The sequence below is a fragment of the Bos taurus genome, chromosome 5 (assembly GCF_002263795.3).
Source record: "Bos taurus isolate L1 Dominette 01449 registration number 42190680 breed Hereford chromosome 5, ARS-UCD2.0, whole genome shotgun sequence".
Taxonomy (NCBI): Eukaryota; Metazoa; Chordata; class Mammalia; order Artiodactyla; family Bovidae; genus Bos; species Bos taurus.
In genome coordinates this window covers 19,588,739-19,607,795 of record NC_037332.1, presented here as the reverse complement: position 1 = coordinate 19,607,795, position 19,057 = coordinate 19,588,739, and the positions used below count along the sequence as shown (strand labels likewise).

At 42.1% G+C, this 19,057-nt stretch overlaps 1 protein-coding gene across 6 annotated transcripts in view; it reads left to right on the top strand.

Moving 5' to 3' along the window:
• Positions 1 to 365: 365 nt before the first annotated feature.
• Positions 366 to 19,057, top strand: part of ATP2B1 (ATPase plasma membrane Ca2+ transporting 1) — a 133,278-nt gene continuing 114,586 nt past the window's right edge. For 4 of the 6 annotated variants that reach the window (XM_024991379.2, XM_010804765.4, XM_024991382.2 and 1 more), the window contains exon 1: positions 366 to 773. The gene's annotated coding sequence lies outside the window, so the exon portion shown is untranslated. 6 annotated transcript variants of the gene reach the window in all.

Sequence of the window (19,057 nt, the reverse complement as noted above, 5' to 3'; positions counted from 1 at the left end):
GGGGGTCAACGTTAACCTGTCTTCGCATAGAGGGCTCACCCTAGCCCACCCGCCCGCCCGCCTGGCTCCCGGGCTCGGAGGGGTGCAGGCCCTGGGGTGGCCCCAAGGTGAAGGGTGACCAAGTCTGCCTGCGGCACTCATCGCTTTCCAGCGTCCACAGTCGCGGGAGCCGCCCGGAGCCGCGCTGAAACAGCGGCTGTGACTGACAGAGTCACCGCCCCCCGCGTCCGAGCCACCCCCTCTTCCCCCCACTGTCCCCCCTGCCCCCCCTGCCCCGATACGTCATGGAAACACGGACGTCAGAGCCTCTCAGCCAATCGCTGACAGCGACTGGAGGAAAGGGGCGAGCAGGAGGGGGCGGGGGCAGCGGCCGGTCGGGGCGCTCAACGGAGGAAGAGAGGGAGAGGGCGCGCAGAGGCGCGAGTCCCCCGCCCCTCACTCCGGCCACCCTTTCCCCGCCGCGCGGCAAGTTCTAATCGCCGGGCGCGTGCTCGTCAGCCGGGAACGCGCTCGCCGGGTCCTCCCCTTAAACGCCCTCTCCGCGACGCTCGACTCCCAGTCTCCGTCCGAGTCGCGCTTCCTCCCGCGCGCGCGCCTGCCCGCCCCCAGGCTCCCCGCGGGCCGCGTCACGTGACCGCGCCTAGCCAAGGCGGCAGCGGCGGCGGCTCGAGCTTCGGCGGCGGCGGCGGCAGTGGCAGCGGCAGCAGCTGCGCCGCCAGCGTGGAGCGGGAGGCAAGAGGGTGTGGAGAGAAGGGAGCGCCAGACCGGAACGGGTGAGCGTCCTCCTCCCCTTGCCTCCCCCGGCAATCCTGCGGGCCACCCGGTGCAAACGGGGCCCCTGCCTGAAGCTTCGCGCAGCCCCCCTCGTGCTCGGTGGTCGGCTCTCCGGGGGCTACAGGTCCCGCCCCGAGCGGGTCGGGCTGCGCTGTTCGCCGAGAGGGCTGTACCCCCGCCCGCCGCTGCCTTTGCGGACGGCGGCGTGAGGCCGGCGGAGCTGCCCGTGCTGAGCGCGGCGCGCCCTATGTGCGGCTCTGCGGAGCCCGGGAGGCGGGTCCTGCGGGGACGCGGGCGGCCACTCGGCGGCTGCCGGGCTCTGGGCGGGGGCCGGCCCGGGCGCCGCCTCCTCCTCCGCCGCTGCCGCCTCCTCGCAGTGCAGCGTGAGTAGGGAGCCCAGGCTGGTGGACGCCGAGCCTCTCGGCTGCGCGGTCACCTCATCCTCGAGGTGCAGCCGACCCTCCGCGTGGCGTCCCGAGTCCTCCGAGCCGCCTGCGGACGAGCCGAGGACCGAGCCCTCGATCTCCGCGCTTCCCGCAGCTCCCACCGCTCTATCCCCCGACCCTCCTGCAGCCTCCCCTTTCTTTCCCCTTCGGAAAATGGTTCCTGCTGCCGGGCGAGGTGAGTCGCGGCCGCCGCCCGCCAGCGGCGGGGGCGGCTGGGCAGGTCACCTGCGGGGGAGGCCGGGCGGAACGCGGAGGTCCGGGCGTCGCGGCGGGGATCCTGGCAGCTGGGTGCTCCGCGGACAGCGGCGATTCGGGAGAAGTTGGCGGGGGCGGTCCGCGGGGCCCCTCGCAGGTGGTCTCTTGCTGCGCCCGCCCCGGCAGATCGTAAAGGTGAGCGGGTTCCTCCGCGTGCGCCTCAGCGCCGTGTTCGACCGGGTGTCCCCAACTAGGGCTCGAGGGACGGGGCTTGGTGGGACTTCGCGTCTACACCCGCAGCTTTTTGTGGCTTCTCCGAGCCGCCTCGGCCGCGCCGTAGCCCATCCTGCGGCCGGCCGCCCCCGCCCCGGCGCCTGGTGACCTTGAGGGCAGCGGTGCCCGGCACTCTTTCCCCGCGCCCCGGGAGGGTCACCCCTCTAATCCCTGGCTTCGGCCCCACTGGCGCTCCGCGGGCGGAGAGCGGACCCCCGACTAGGGCTAGCTAATTGATGTGTGTCACACCGGACGATGATTCCCCGGGAGTTGGAGAACCGCCTCGCCTTTTTCCCGGCGCCTCCAGTCTGGCCCCCCAGGATATTCATGGTTGCTTCCATCCGATTCGCGTTCTTAGACTTAGTTTAAAAGAAAGAAAGAAAAAAAAAAATCTTGCGTCTTCCACTCTTTTTTTGGAAGGGTCAGTAGGAACCGCATTCGCGGGGGTGGCGGGGGGGCGGTGTTCTCCCTTGATTCCATCCTGTAGGCGAATCCTCTGGCTAGGCTAGTTAGCGACCCCTGGTTCTGCGCCGCGGTCCCTGGCCAGGTTGGTGTCTGTGCGCATTTCATTCACCAGTTTTCTGGCACCTGGCAGATGCCAGGAGTGCGTCTCGGAACTGGCAACGCCGGGAGTGCCCGAATCCTGTGCGGTGCAGTGGTGCCGGGGCGGGCCAGAGGTGCCAGGGGGGTCTTTCAACCAGCGGAAGCCTTGATCCTCCTCTGCAGGCGTAATTGTGCCCTTCCTGGGGTGGGAGCGCAGCAGACAGCCACCTCGGGCCGCTGTTCACGCTACTTTTCTGGGTTTATTAATAATCTAATGGCCCCTGTTGGTATCGATTGCTGTTCGTGATAAATTAGTTCTATGGATTTTTCTTCTCGGAGTGTAGGTATATGCATCTATTTGGACTGTCTGCTTTTCAACATGGAAGGCTTTGTTGTGTTTAACCTCCCCCACCTGAGGACAGTCTTATTTTAAAATAAAGCTCTTGTTCAGCGTGGGTGTATTTTATAATAAGAAGTACTTGTGAGGCTCTGCTTTGTATGAGGCTCTCGTCGGGCAGAGGGTGTGTAACCCTTTGGATAGTGGCCCACGTGAGTGAATGAGGGGCCTTCACCGCTCGCCCTGCTGCCAGCCTTCTTCCCCAGACTCCCTGCCCTTGTGTGTGGCAGAGGCGGATTGCGGGGAATTAAAGGGATTGGAGGAGAATCTGCTTTTTATACTTGAGCGTTTCATTTGGTCTCCCTGCTCCTCGCCCCCCCCCCCTTTTTTTTTCTTTTTTTGTCCTGGTGAGTTTAGATTTGAAGTAAATAGAAGCATGTTCCTTAAAGGGAGCCTTTGAGAACTTGTATATGAAATAGGCTTATTTAGCCATGATTTCAGGGGGACGTTTTAGTTTCTACCTTGCTTTGCCTGAGACAGTTAAATTGCTGTAATTAAGGGTGGATCTCTGTCCTGATTTTGGCTTGGGTGTAACTGCAAAGATCTTTGAAAAGTAACAGTTATTTCCTACCATACAGTCTGCAAAAGTGAGTCACAATCGGGTGAGTTGAGGACAGAGCGCCACCTTTAATTTTAAGATTTCGGCATATTCTTTTATTAAAATAGTGAATATTCAGATTACGCCTTCTTGATTTTTGTTGGAGTTGTTGTCATTACTGGCATCTCCAGTTAAATGTGTAAGGTGAAACTGTCTTCATTTTTCTGTATTTTGTAATTCTTCACTCCTTTAAGGGGGTTTCTGCAATTGTATGGGAAATCATGGTTTTTTTTCATTGAAGCCTGGGATTTAATGTAGACCTCTGAAATGAAATGAGAAACTAGATTTGATTTGTGCTTATAAAATAACAGGGACAATAATAGTTTGAATCTGTTTAGGAAAAGAAGGAAAGTAACAGTTTCATTGTAAATATTTAAAACTAGGTATTGCCATAAATAAGGGTACTCACTAGCATGACAGAGGTTTTATAAATTTTTTTTAGCTTCTGTGCTATTAACAAATTCTAAAGTAAATATGCAGAATTATTAACCTTGTTTGAATAAGGTGTAGTAATTCTTTTTTGTTTTTTATCTTCCAGCAGCTTGCCTTTTATGGTTTTCGAGTTTTCCAATTACTTGTTTTTAGATAATGCAAACAAGGACTTCAGCAGGCGTACTTAACACTCAAAGTTATTGAAGACCTTATTGGAAAGGGTGGTTTCTGTGTGTGCCTTTTCTCACATGTAGCTCGTATAAAAATAAATGGAGTTTTTAATGCTTAGGAAACAAATGCTGTAGTGACAGCTGAATGGATGGGATTTCCTTCCCAACCACTTGCTCCTTCCTGTCTCCCTCCCTCACAAATCAAAAACTTAAGGTACACTGTCTGTTCAGACACGGATACCTTTTGATGATTGTGACTGCAGATGTAACAGAAAAAAGATTTAGCTTTCAAGTAATGAATGAATAAATGTGTGAATATTACTAAATATAGTTTTAATCACAAGCCACAAGGTTGTCAGCATTCCTATCTGCGTTTAATTTTTAATTCAACACTTTGAGCAGTTTCTTTATAGACTACTATAAAGCGTATGCTATTGAGCCCCAGGTAGTTTTATTAAGGTAAAAAAATCTGCTTGAGGTGAAAAGTAGTTTATGCTTGTAAGTCTGTGGAATATGGCCCCAGGTTAAAGGACATCATTTGAGCAATTAGGTTGATGTATGTAGAGTAATTATACAGTGTTACTCATATCTTGATAGAATCCTGATTTGGGGGTTAAATATACCGATTTCTTTTGTCTGACAGATATGTTAACTTCATTTTGGGTGCAGCGTTCTCTTACCGTGTGAGCTGAATTGTATTGGTTGACAGGTTTTAAGAGAAATGGCCAGTTACAACTATTGGTGGTCTTTTGCAATACTAACCCAAAAGTATGTGAGACTCCTCTTTTTCTTTATGTTTTTACACATATATGCAGTTGAAACTGGTCGTTTTCACTTTTTAATTATGAAATTTTGTAATGAATGAGCAAAAAATTAAAGGAGTAAGATCAGGATGCAGAAACTTAAGAATTAAGTTTTTGCAGCTTGGGTAAGAGTATTTACTTGCCCCATTGTGGGGAATATTTTTTAATAGGTGTCATGATATGTAGAAGGGTACTGTGAGAGTAGCTTATTTTGGAATATATAGAATCTGAGGTAACATGAAAGGAAAATGATACAATACATACGGGAATAATTTTCAAAGAAAAACTTAAAGATTTTTTAGCTTTTATAAATATTTTATACACACACATACACAGTTGTATTGTTAAATTTTTTATTATGGAAATTGTCCAGAATGTGAAAGTAGAATAATATACTTACTGTCCAGTTTTGACAGTTATCAATTCATGGCACATCTAATTTCATTTCTATTTTTAAACAAGAAATAGATCTATTATAAGTGGGGACATAAGACAGATGACTGAATTAAATTCTTACTTTTTTTATTTATAATTTCTAGGATATATACAATAATGTCCAATATGTAATTGAATCTAAAAGGTCAGTTTTTATGTTCCTTGTTTCTGTAATAGTCTTTTATAGCAGGCACCTAAAGATAGTGTCTCTCAAATTTCACTCTTAATGATAATGCCTTTGAGTTATAAAATGCTTTACAGTGTTTTGGAATGTATTACATACTATCTCCTCTGATTCTCACAGTCAGTAATTCTGTGAAATGAGCAAAGTAGATAGCTGTACTTTTCTTGTTTTTTAGATAGGTAAAATGATTTCTCTAGGCCCTAACGTCTTATAATACAGTCAGCAGCTAGATTAACTAGAACTGGACTCTAGGTGGCTTCTAGTTTTTGCTTCATTGCTCTTTCCATTATAAATGTTTATGTAAGTTTGTGAAAGTTATATAAGTTTATGAAAATCAGTTTCCGACCAGAGTAAATTTAATAGTGGAATATAAACAGATTTGTTTGGGTTTAACTTTATAAATTTAATCTTTGCTTGTATTTGATATAATGTAAGTAAGCAGTTCATACCCTGATTTGCTTAACAGCTGAGTAAATGAATTTGACCATGTTTGAAGTACTATATTTTTAATATTGTGGATTGCATTATTTTTAAGTTAGGAATTTTGTTCTCAAAGACCTGTTAATCCTTGAAATGATCAGGGATGTCTTAAATCATGAGTTAAAACTAAAAGAAGCTTATACTGAAAATTTCTTTGAATTACTGCTGTAAATTTTTTCATGCATTTTTTTTTTTTCCTGCCACTGCATTTTTTTTACCTAAAGCTCTTTGAAATATTAACTTTGTACGTAACAAAGTTTGGTTATAAAAGGTCCCAAATGAAGAGATTTTCGTTCTCGAAATCCAAAACCTTGTTGGAAATCTCACAAGAAAGGTGGTGGTTCTTTAAAATGTGTGCAAGAGGATCACCTGGGAGAGTTACTGAAAGTGCAGATTCCCTGGCATTGCCCCTGCAGATCTGATTCAGCACATCTGAGTGGGGCCCAGCAGTCAGCATTTTGAGAAACACTGACGTTGAATTTACATCTAGGTTAAAATTATATTGCATAGTAGAGATGCCTTTATAACTTAAAAGGGTGTTACTGATTTATTTGACTTTGAACATCGGGCTTTCAAGTAGTTTTGACTGTTGTAGCCAAGTTTGATTTGTGGGCTTGGTGGGTTTTGTGATAATTGTAAAACCGGTAAATTGAAAATATTTGTGATATCTGTGTGCATTGTCCTCTTTCAGAAGATCCATCTGTAGTTATTAAGTTACTTATTAAGCACTGTAAAAGCCCCAAGTGGAGAATGTTCTTCTCTTTGTTTTCATGCCCCAGTGTCTGCCATTTCCAAATGAGTTGAAAATGGGGGCCTATTTATGTAAAAATACTGAATGCTATGTCACTACAGTACTGTATATTTATGCTTTAGTCTAGCTCTGATTTTATGTTGATATAACATTTGATATAAATGTTCCTTCAAACTAAAAGGACATAAATTGGTGGATAAGTAGTGGTCCTTATTAATATCAGTTAACAAGTAGCTGTTCCTTCAGAAATAGTGTTAGTCCTTTATGATCTTTCAAGAATATTAATGACTCAAGACTAAATAATAATTTACCATTCTGTGCATGAAAACAAAAGTTACTGCTGTTTTACGTAAATGTTAAATAACAATTTATGTAGTTCAGCAATCTGCTGTAAGATTCATTTTATATAAACTGATCTGACTTTTAAAGTAATTTTGTCTAATACTCTGTATCCCCGTATGGATTACTATTGAAGACCAGATTTAAAATGCAATTATTTTTGCTTCATTTATGACACTATAGTAAATAGCCTGTATCTGGTTTTTTTTTTTTTTTGTATCTGTTTTTAAAATACATTATTTATTGAACTTAATTGCAAAGCAGGTCCATCTCAAGACTATGCTGAACATTTTTTTGTTCATTTGTTCCAAAAACTTATTGCTTATTGGCTATGCTTTAGAATATATTTAGGAATCATGGGCTGTAATTTACTAATGATTGTGGAAATTTAAACTAATAAAGATTTCTGGCAGGGAGATCCAGATAAATTGTAGGTAACCCTTTTAAAGCTATTTCTTTTATTCTTTTAAAGCTATTTTTATTAAAATTTTCCTAGGACTGTATTAATTATTCTAAACATTCATATGCAGTTACCTCTTTGGTAAGAATATTATTTAGTATTTCTCAGTTGGGTAACTTTCAACAATATGGCATCTCAATATCTGGGATACCTGCTTTATATTAATATTTTTGTCACTTGGGCCTCTGAAGGAAAAAATGATGGTTTAGTGCTTGCTTACATTGTGAAATCTGAGATTATACTCTCACTGTAAACTGGTATGACTACTGTAAAGATCTGACAAATATAGGACTAAAAGTTGCGTGCTCTGAAAAGTAGATCTTAAAAAGGATTTCACTGTTCAAAAGATGCTTTTTAAATAACTTGATTATTAGCAATGTAGATTTATTGTTCATTGTATTAACTCAGTGAGTTAGTTTGCTCCCAGAAGGATCTTAAGCAGTCTTTTAATCTCAGAATTCTTGGATCTGCTGCTTTCTGCCGCTTTAATCTACCTTTGATTTTTGTGCCAGAATGTTTTGTTTTGTTTTTTACATAGTTTGCCTGCTGTCATTTCTTGACTAAAACTCCCAGTGGTTTCTTATTTTTCCCTTTATCAAGATGAAACTTGGCTCTGAAGGCCTTAGGACACTGATTCTGAGAAATATTAATAGGAAGGGGTTATGGAGGGAGAGGGCCAAAACCGAAATTTGAGTTAGGCTGGTTGATGCAGTTTCCCGTTTGGGACTTTTCCCATACTTTGATATGGTAGTATGGACTGCACCTGTCTAAATGTGTTTAGTGTTTTGCTCCCTTATCCCTTTTAGTGAAGCCTCCACCTGTTACTTTTCTAAACTAGTTAACCAGGATCACCGCTTTGCAGGGCTCTAGGGGATGCTTCACAGTGTGAATCATGTTTCCGGGAGTTGAGAGCACTGCTTCAGTCCTGTCCTGCTGCTTGCTGCGGGCCAGTCAAGTCTGGCAGTCTCTCTATATATACTGCATATACTGTATCCCTCCTTTTGCGGTGACTTCATCCTGTTTTTCCTCTCCCCGATAGGACCCTCGATCTCACCTATCTAAATGTTCCCACCCTTTAAAACTCAGCATTCGTTGGCCTTTCCCGGTCATTGCTCAGTAGGTATGGTTCATGGATTTCCCATCTGTTATATATCCTTTTTGTCTTTGGGATAATATAGGACTTCAGGTAAGAACTTGAGTTCTTGAGGATATATAGAGTTTTATCCCACAAACATTCAATCAGTATTTTTTGTGTGTGTATATTGTTTAGAACTTAGACATTGTGTAGCTGACGTGAAGGTAAAGTAGATAAGATGGAAGAATTTTTCTTGGGCAGTTTCCAAGGGCTGAATTCATAGGACAACCTGTTTTACTTATACGTTTCGTAGAGTGTTGCTAGGACGATAGAATTTAGCTTCTATGTAGGAAGTCTTTCCCCTTTCTTAGCTAACATTTGTCCTAAAACAACCAGTTTCACTTTTCTTGTAGCTTGTGACATCTTTTCCTTTCATCAGCATTGATGTTCATAAGATGTTTTTGCATCTGCTATCCATTAGCATATTGTGTGATGCAAAATGCCATAATTCAAAGCATATATTATGTCTAAAGTTTAAATATGATAACCTTGTAGTTACTCTTAATTGATAGGAATACCCTTGGAGCCAAGTTTTTAAATGTCAACTTATTGCAGATTCTTACTTTCTGAGCGTTCTTTTTCATGAATTGAGGGTGAACTTGTGGCCATGACCTGGTGCAGTATCACTGTAGGCATCAGGAAGATGTGTAGATACATGGTTTCTGTTAAGTGTTGGAGCACAGCAGTGTGGATTTTCTTCTAAGTACCTTCCTTAGGTCAAGGCAAGAAAACCTGTCCTTGACTTTGTCATTTCTGTTGAATGCTCATGTAGTACATGGAGTCATAATTTCAAACATCTAGGCAATTAACAATTGAGGTAGATTTGGTGTATAAGCTGTTGTAGTTTTAAAGGCTTTAAAAACTTGCTCTTCATAGATTATTCACTTTCCAGCATTTAGCACCACTGAAACTGTACAGATGTAATGTAGAAAAAAGTATTGTAGAAGGAATTAATTGTTAATCATACAGGGTGTAGACAGTTTTAGTAGTGAATAAAATTAAAGTTCTGTGAAGGCAAGTCATCAGTGGAATCCGCAGAAGTGAAATAAACGGCTTAGAGAAGGATCTTTTCCTCCTGGGACAGACATGGATGGCATTGCCGTGGACTCCATGCTGCTTTGCTTATAGTTATGCAGAAGCTTGTGCGAAATTTTCAGTTCCTCTGCTGTAACACTGTCCTTTTTTCTTCTACTTTTACCCCAAATCAAGTGAGTGATGCCTTAGCTACCCTTTTTTGTTTAAAAAGTGAATCACAAACTTGAGGAATTTTACTTTGCACATTCCAGATAATTAGTACTATGGTGAAGAACTGCTCAGTTCAAGGGCAGATACAGGGGGCTGAGAACAAGGAAGGTCAGTGAAATGGGGAAGAGATGCTGGCAAAGTCCAGGAAAATGAGCATCTCCAGCCTCAGACCTTCTGAATGTCAGGTATCAGAAAAACAAACGTCAGTCAGTCAACCAGCCCTTTTTTGCATGAAGAGTGGATTTAAAGTTTAAATTCACCTGCCCTTAAGCTTAAACTGCACTATAACCTTCTACAACTAACCTTCTAGAACTAACACCCAAAAAAGATGTCCTTTTCATTATAGGGGGCTGAAATGCAAAAATAGGAAGTCAAGAAACACTTGGAGTAACAGGCAGATTCGGCCTTGGAGTACAGAATGAAGCAGGGCAAAGGCTAATAGAGTTTTGACAAGAGAATGCACTGGTCATAGCAAACACCCTCTTCCAACAACACAAGAGAAGACTCTACACATGGACATCACCAGATGGTCAACACCGAAATCAGAATGATTATATTCCTTGCAGCCAAAGATGGAGAAGTTCTACACAGGCAGCAAAAATAAGACTAGGAGCTGACTATGGCTCAGATCATGAGCTCCTTATTGCCAAATTCAGACTTAAATTGAAGAAAGTAGGGAAAACCACTAGACCATTCAGGTATGACCTAAATCAAATCCCTTACGACTATATGGTGGAAGTGACAAATAGATCCCAGGGATTAGATCTGATAGAATGCCTGAAGAACTATGGATGGAAGTTCGTGACACTGTACAGGAGGCAGTGATCAAGACATTCCCCAAGAAAAAGAAATGCGAAAAGGTAAAATCGTTGTCTGAGGAGGCCTTACAAATAGCTGTGAAGAGAAGAGAAAAGCAAAGAAGAAAAGGAAAGATATGCCCATTTGAACACGGAGTTCCAAAGAATAGCAAAGAGAGATAAGAAAGCCTTCTTCAGCGATCAGTGTAAAGAAATAGAGGAAAACAATACAATGGGAAAGACTAGAGATCTCTTCAAGAAGATACCAAGGGAACTCTTCTTGCAAAGATGGGCTCAGTAAAGGATAGAAATGGTATGGACCTAACAGAAGCAGAAGATATTAAGAAGAGATGGCAAGAATACACAGAAGAACTATACAAAAAAGATCTTCATGACCCAGATAATCACAGTGGTGTGATCAGACATCCTGGAATGTGAAGTCAAGTGGGCCGTAGGAAGCATTGCTATGAACAAAGCTAGTGGGGGTGATGGAATTCCAGTTGAGCTATTTCAAATCCTGAAAGATGATGCTGTGAAAGTGCTGCACTCAATATGCCAGCAAATTTGGAAAACTCAGCAGTGGCCACAGGACTGGAAAAGATCAATTTTCATTCCAATCCCAAAGAAAGGCAATGCCAAAGAATGTTCAAACTACTGCACAAGTTTTATGCACTCATCTCGCATGCTAGCAAAGTAATGCTCAAAATTCTCCAAGCCAGCTTCAGCAGTAGGTGAACCGTGAGCTTCCAGATGTTCAAGCTGGATTTAGAAAAGGCAGAGGAACGAGAGACAAATTGCCAACATCCGTTGGATCATTGAAAAAGCAAGAGAGTTCCAGGAAAACATCTGCTTTATTGACTATGCCAAAGCCTTTGGCGGTGTAGATAACTACAAACTGTAGAAAATTCTTAAAGAGATGGGAACACCTGATCTGCCTTTTGAGAAATCTGTAGGCAGGTCAAGAAGCAGCAGTTAGAACTGGACATGGAACAACAGACTGGTTCCAAATAGGAAAAGGAGTACGTCAAGGCTGCATATTGTTAACCTGCTTATTTAACTTATACGCAGAGTACGTCATGAGAAATGCTGGACTGGATGAAGCACAAGCTAGAGTCAGGATTGCAGGGACAAATATCAATAACTTCAGATATGTAGATGACACCATCCTTATGGCAGAAAGCAAAGAAGAACTAGAGAACCTCTTGATGAAAGTGAAAGAGGAGAGTGAAAAAGTTGGCTTAAAACTCAACAGTCAGAAAACTAAGATCATGGCATCTGGTCCCGTCACTTCATGGCAAGTAGATGTGGAAACAGTGACAGACTTTTTTGGGGGGCTCCAAAATCACTGCAGATGGTGACTGCAGCCATGAAATTAAAAGACACTTGCTCCTTGGAAGAAAAGTTATGACCAACCTAGACAGCATATTCAAAAGCAGAGACATTACTTTGCCCACAAAGGTCTGACAAGTCAAAGCTATGGTTTTCCCAGTAGTCATGTATGGATGTGAGAGAAGAAATGTGATGCCGAAAAATTGATGCTTTTGAACTGTGGTGTTGGAGAAGACGCTTGAGAGTCCCTTGGATGGCAAGGAGATCCAGCTAGTCCAACTAAAGGAAATCAGTCTTGAATATTCATTGGAAGGACTGGTGCTGAACCTGAAACTCTAATACTTTGGCCACCTGGTGCGAAGAACTGACTCATTTGAAAAGACCCTGATGCTGGGAAAGATTGAAGGCGGGAGGAGAAGGGGACAACAGAGGATGAGATGGTTGGTTCACATCACTGACTCAGTGGGCATGAGTTTGAGTAAACTCTGGGAGTTGGTGATGGACAGGGAGGTCTGGCGTGCTGTAGTCCACTGGGTCTCAGAGTTGGACACGACTGAGCAACTGAACTGACCTGAGATATATTGAACATTGGAACTCACCTGATTCTCTTTTGCCTCTGGACTCTTGCTACATCATTCCTTTTGCCAGGAATGCCTACCTTTCTCAGAGCATGTATATCTTTATTTTTTTTTAATTGAATGAATTATAGTTGTTTTACAGTGTCATGTTAGTTTCAGGTGTAAAGCACAGTGATTCAGATAACTGTCTTATCTGTATATGTATCTATAGAGATATATAGATATGACTGAATTTCAGATTCTTTCCACCTTACAGGCTGTTACAAAATAGTATAATTCCCAGTGATCTATACTCACAAAATAGTGAGTGTGGATCCTCCAGAGGATCTCCCAACCCAGGGATCAAACCCAGGTCTCCTTCGTTCCAGGAGGATTATTTATCAGCTTAGCCACCAGGGAAGGCCAAGAATACTGGAGTGGGAGTATACTCTGGAGCCTATCCCTTCTCCAGCAGATCTTCCCGACCTAGGAATTGAACCAGGGTCTCCTGCATTGCAGGTGGATTCTTTACCAGCTGAGTTACCAGGGAAGCCGTGTGTGTGTGTGTGTGTGTGTGTGTGTGTGTGTCTGTATAGTGATATATAGATATGACTGAATTTCAGATTCTTTCCCCTTATAGGTTGTCACAAAATAGTGAGTATAGTTTCTTGTGCTGTATAGTAGGTCCTTGAGCCTATGTATCTTCATGGTATTCCTATGTGTGACTAGACCTAAAACTTCTGATTTTGGTTTTTAACTCTGTGATGTTGTTCTTAAGCTCTCTCCACATTTGAAGTTGAGTTTCATCGTTGCCACTAAAAAGCCAAGTGACCATGGGTACGTCACTTGGTTTATTTGTTACCTCCCACAAAAGTACCAAATGCAAAATCTTGTTCTGTTAACTGTCTTTCCTGGAATTTTGGCTTTTAAAACAATATGTATGTCTACACTAGGTGGTCTTCTCTCTCTGCCTTGTCCCAAATTTTCAACTGTTTTTTAGGTTTGCCACCTAATTTTTTCTATAACTGATCATTTGATGTCTCATCGGTGATACGCTGTTTCATTCATGGGGACAGTTTAGCTTTTTAATAAATATATTTATCTGAGGCTTCCAGTTACAGAAGTGCCTTGTCGCTGGCATTTAACTCTCTCCCTGCCAGAGTGCACTGAAATGAGAGTGAGTGTGCGTTTTCAGTATTTGTGAAGATCCTCAGCCCCCTTCCCTCACTTTGCTTTCAAGATGCTGACCAGAGTTGAAGTGTCTTCTCTAAGGACTCTGATAAGCTCAAGAGAAAGGACCGAAAGAGTCCTAAGCCAGCTCTGTGTTTGCAGGAGGGGCTGTCCAAAGAGTCTGTGCCCTGCAGACCACCCTATGGTAGTGCCCCTAGTCAGAAACCCCACATACGAGTCAAGAACTCCTATTTAACTTATTTGTGTCCTATTGTTTTCCATCAGAATTTAAAAAAAAGAAAATTTGTTACAGCCTTGTTGAGGCATAATTGATATGTAGTCCAGGGCATATATTTAAAATGAAAAACTCGAGTGTTGTTGTATGTGTATTGCAGTGAAACTCCTTCCACAGTCACATTCATGAACACAGCCATTCACCTAAACATTTCCTTGTACCTTTTTGTAATCAGCTTCCCTCCCTCTTCCTCTCCCACCACCTTCTTTCTAAAAACAACCACTAATCTGCTTTCTGTCGTTCTAGATTAATTTGAACTTTCTAAGGTTTATGTACATGGAATCACAAAGTATGTGCTCCTGGTCTGGCTTTCATTCAGCTTAATTACTGGAAATACATCCATGCTGCATATATTAATAGTTCATCTCTTGTTACTGCTGATACTGTTTATGGTAAAACAAGAATTTTACCATTCTTTAAAATTCCACCCCCCTCATTGATTGCATGGATATACCGCAGTTTGTTTATCCATTTACCCATTGATGGACCTTTTGGGTTCCGGTAACTTAACGGTGTCTGTTCAGATCTTCAGTCTACTTTTCCATTAGGTTGTGTTATTATTGAGTTGTCATTTCTTGGTATACTCTAAATAAAAGTACTTTGGGAAGCATGGTACTTGTGCTAGGAGTGGAGGCAGGGATGATGTTAAAAGATATCTACACATCTATATCTATAGATCTGTATCTGCAGATGTAGATAGGTATCACCTCAAACTGGAAAAGCAAATGGGAGCGCTGCAGGTATTTTTTGTAGAAGTGGAAGTAGACACTTAAACAAAAGTCACCTGTACCTTTGCCTCTGAATGGAGAATGGGACAAGGGGGGCTGATATTTTTTAAAAGCCTTGTACACCAGTTTCACACAAACTTTATGCATGTATATGTTTGTTGAAACTAAAAATGAAAACATGAGTGGGATGTTTGTATGTGTGGGTAAGACAGGTCTGTCTCCAGTTGTTCAGTTCTTGAGTCTGCATGCGTGTGTGTGTGCAAAGTCGCTTCAGTTGTGTCCAATTCTGTGCAACGCTATGGACTATAACCCGCCAGGCTCCTCTGTCTGTAGGATTCTCCAGGCAAGAATATGGAGTGGGTTGCCATGCCCTCTCCTCCAGGGGATCTTGCTGACCCAGGGACTGAACTCAGGTCTGTTGCGTTTCAGACGGGTTCTTTACCACTAGGTATGTCTCCTGTTGCTTTGGAGTCTGCATGCAGTCTTGGGCAACTGAGATGCAGAATTCAGTACTACTTTGGATAAAAGAATTTATTTTCACTAAAGCGTATAAGTAAATAGTATAGACTAGATTGAATACTTGTTTCGGGAAGACAAGTCCACTTAAGTTCCCTGATCTCTCCCTCAAGTCTTCCTCCACTTTGCAAGTTCACATTTCCCCTCCTTTAGTATTAGAACAGTTGGTTGCCTTCTTTGGTTGAGTTTCCCCTGGGTTGTCGCTCAGCACCACCACTGCTCCACAGGCACTCCACGCACCTCATAAAAACATGTGAAGACATTTTTTCCAAATAATATAGCCCTGTACATATAGCCCTGTCCCAGATTAAGAGTTTATGTGATTTCTCCATTTCTTTATCTGGATAAGTATATATTCTTAATGTTAAACTTTCATCCCATGAAATGTTGATTTGTGAGAGACTTCTTTATTAATATGTTAAGGATACCATTCTGTGTGTGTGTCGTAACAGTTTACGACAAAATTCCACCCCCTTCATTAATTTCCCATCTTCTCTTTGAAGAATTTGATATTTGACAGAATTCCTTCCTCCTGCTCTTTCTTTGAAGGAGAACTCTCAAAGGGAGACAGCTGACATCCCTTGAAAGATGCTGGAAGTCAGAGGGGAAAAATAAAAAAACCTATGGTTCTGTTGTCAAAGTGCCGTGAAAAATAGACCAGCTCTAAAACACACTAATTCCTTTTATTGGATATAGGAAATTTAAAAGTAGTGGATAAAATGAGCACTGGTATAGATCCTTTTTTTTTTTTTTTTTAAGAATTTGTTTACTTGTTTTGGCTATGCCGGGTCTTGGTTGCTGCACGCAGGCTTTCTCTAGGCGCTGCTCTCTAGCTGTGGTGCATGGGCTTATTGCAGTGGCTTCTGTTATGGAGCTCAGGCTGTAGGGAACGAGGGCGTCAGTGGTTCCAGCGCGCAGGCTCAGTAGTTGTGGCTCACTGGCTTAGTATGGTGTGCAGCACGTGGGAACTTCCCAGCGCAGGGATTGAACTTGTGTCCCCTGTATTGGCAGGCCAATTTTTTTTTTAACCACTGAGCCATCAGGGAAGTCCTGATGTAGCTGCTCTCTATCTGCCAGATACTGTTCCAAGCAACTTGCAGATATTAACCTGTTTCAGTGAGTAGGCTCTGTGGAATTTGGGGTGAGATAGCCAAAAAAGATGAAAAGGGTTATTAATGGTTTTAAAAGAGAACCCTGGAATACAGTGACTTACATAACTTTCTACCAGTTTAAAATGTAACAACACTATAATTTTGGGAGAATACAGAAGAATTAAAAATAAAAAAATCACTGCCTCTGAGAAATAGCCAGCTTTAACATTTTGATTTATTTTTGACCTTTAAAAAAAGTTGTACACCTGTTAGCATGCTTGAGATAATGTAGGTGTAATTTTTTTATTTAAAAAAGTTTGTATCATTTTCTCCTGTTCTTAAATTTTTTTCACTAACATCATTTTAATGAAATGATAATCCATCCCACGGCTAGTCCCTTGTTCCTGGATGTTTGGGTTTAAAATTTTTTTTCTTATGTTAAATAGTCCTCCAATGAACATCTGGGATTTTTTTTGTTTTTGTAGCTTTTATCTTCATTTATGATTGTTTATTTTGTAATTACTAGGTTTAAGAGATTTCGGTAGTTTGTTATCTTTGATTAACATTTTCTGCTAGCCTCATTTCCGAGAGACTGGTTAAGTATTTGGGATTCTGTGTCATTTTCTACTGTGTGTATAGTTTGTGCCATTCAGCTTCTAGGTCTTTCATTTATTTTCTCTAATTGACATAGCCCTCTTACAGTGTCATAAATTTGTTGTTGTTCTACATGTATGACCCCTCCATGAGATGTTCAGTTTGAGGGCGGGGACTTAATCTATCTCTCACCTCTGGCACAGTGCCTTTTACCTGCGATGTTCTTAATGACTCTCGAACGAGCATCTTGTGACATCGAACTCCTGTGAAATGCTTGTTTTGTCTTTCTTTAGAAACTATTACACTTGCAGTGAGAATTTATCACAAGGCACTCATTGTAAGCTGAATAATATGACAGCTGAATCATACTATTGAAGATGAGAAATAGCTTGTCATAACTGTGTTGTATAGGTTTAATTCTTCTGAAATTGTTCACCCTCCCTACTTTTTTTTAGAGTAAGATAGACTTTATTAAAAGGAGTAGAATATTAAGAAGCCCACAGAAATGGATGCTACCTTTATTATTATTTAGTTCATAATGCTGATAAAGTTTTCCTAGAATGCTTCTTACAGATTAATATATCTTTCTGTTTAACAGAGGAGGAAATCCTACAAAAGTTTGGCATTAAGCTTTTAAGTGCAAGTGTATGCTGAGTTAATCCAAAAAAATGGATGTTCTATGTTTGCATATGAAATAAAACTTAAATAAAGGTTTAGAAAGGTGTCTTGGCAGGTTCTTCCTGTGACATAGTGGTTGATTTCTTTATTTTTTAATGCTCAGTCTTTGAGTGGAAAACTTAAGATTTTGGATAAATAATTTCCTTCAAAAAATAGTTACCTGATCACTGTGCTAGAGAGTAACGACTGTGACCTGCCGAGAAAGAGAGGCTATTCGGCACAGCTTGCAGTCCTTCGTGCTTGGTGTGTCCAGAGTTCCTTCTTGGTTTCTTTTTTGGTGCAGTGATTCATCAGGTGCCGTATGCTTCCAGGGAAACCAGCGTTAAGTTGTGCACATGTCCCTTTCCTAGTCTGATCTCTTCCTATAATGAATAGGAATACATTGTTCCCAACTATTCTAGAAGAGAGACATTTTGAAGTCAGCTGTCCAACCTTCATCTCAACGGTTTTGCTACCATCATTTCCTGTTCTTGGAACTCTTGATGGTGATCTCTCTCCTGTCACTACTACTCTTCAAGGATTTTTTTTTTTTTTAAGTTGCAGTGAGCTCTGCTTGTATTCTACATTCAACCACAGTAGAGAGCCAGCCTGTCAGTTCGGAGTTGCATCATGATCTTGGACTTGCCCCTGTAGTCGGTCTCCTTTTTTGATGTGTACCCATAGATGAAAACTGAATGTTTCTCCAAGCCCAGGCTGTGTTGGTGAAGGTCTTTGTGCCAAAAAAAGGGAAAACTCCTCCTTTAAGGAGTTTCTTTGGCTCCATCCCACAAAAGTATTCAGTGCCTGGTAGCCCCAAAAGGCAGGTCTGCAGGGAGTTGAAAGTAACATTTTGAGTGGTTTGGGGGATCTAGAGAGATTATAGTTTAACTTAAAACAAAAATTAGAGTTATCAGAAGTCACTACATTATAGCATCGTTGAGGACTTTAGACAGCTACAGAAGTGGAATACGACCAGAGGAAAAATAGGACAGATTATGTAGTTAACTGAATGTAACCTTTTTACATTTAGTTAGTAGATAGACATCATATATATTTGAATATTCAAAGCAGGCTTTTTTCCTCTTAAGTCCTGCATCTTAATTACTTAGAAAGGTTAAAGGTGTAAAAGAATTAAACTGTAGTGACATACCTCTAATGTTGAAGTCAGTAAATAATGGTGGTCTTGTCGTGGAACGCTATTTAGTAGAGTGATTGCTGTCTGAAATACCTCTGAAAGAGAGAGGATGAAAGAGGAAGGAGACTAGAAGAGTGAGAGGTGTGGGATAGTTTCTCTGCTAGCCTGAAGGCTGTTGTTTATCTAACTTCCTGAACCATGTAAAACATGTAGAAAACCAGGAAATTGACAGATAGGTTCTCTTAGAAGCCAGGAATCCAGGCATCAAATCTCTCAGTGCCTCATTCTACTTAGGTATTTACTTGGTGTTTTTACTCGTATTTTAAATACATTTCTGTAGCATTTTGCTCACTGGTTTTCCACCACACTACAAATGAGAGCAGATTTAGAGAAATTGGAAATGTTGTCCAGAAGAAGGCAGAAATATTACCCCCCAAGTTGAAAATGGACATCTCGATAATTTGTGTTTTAATTTTGTCTTTAATGTAACTCTGAGTGCTAATGCATAAAAAGGAACTGCTGCCCTCT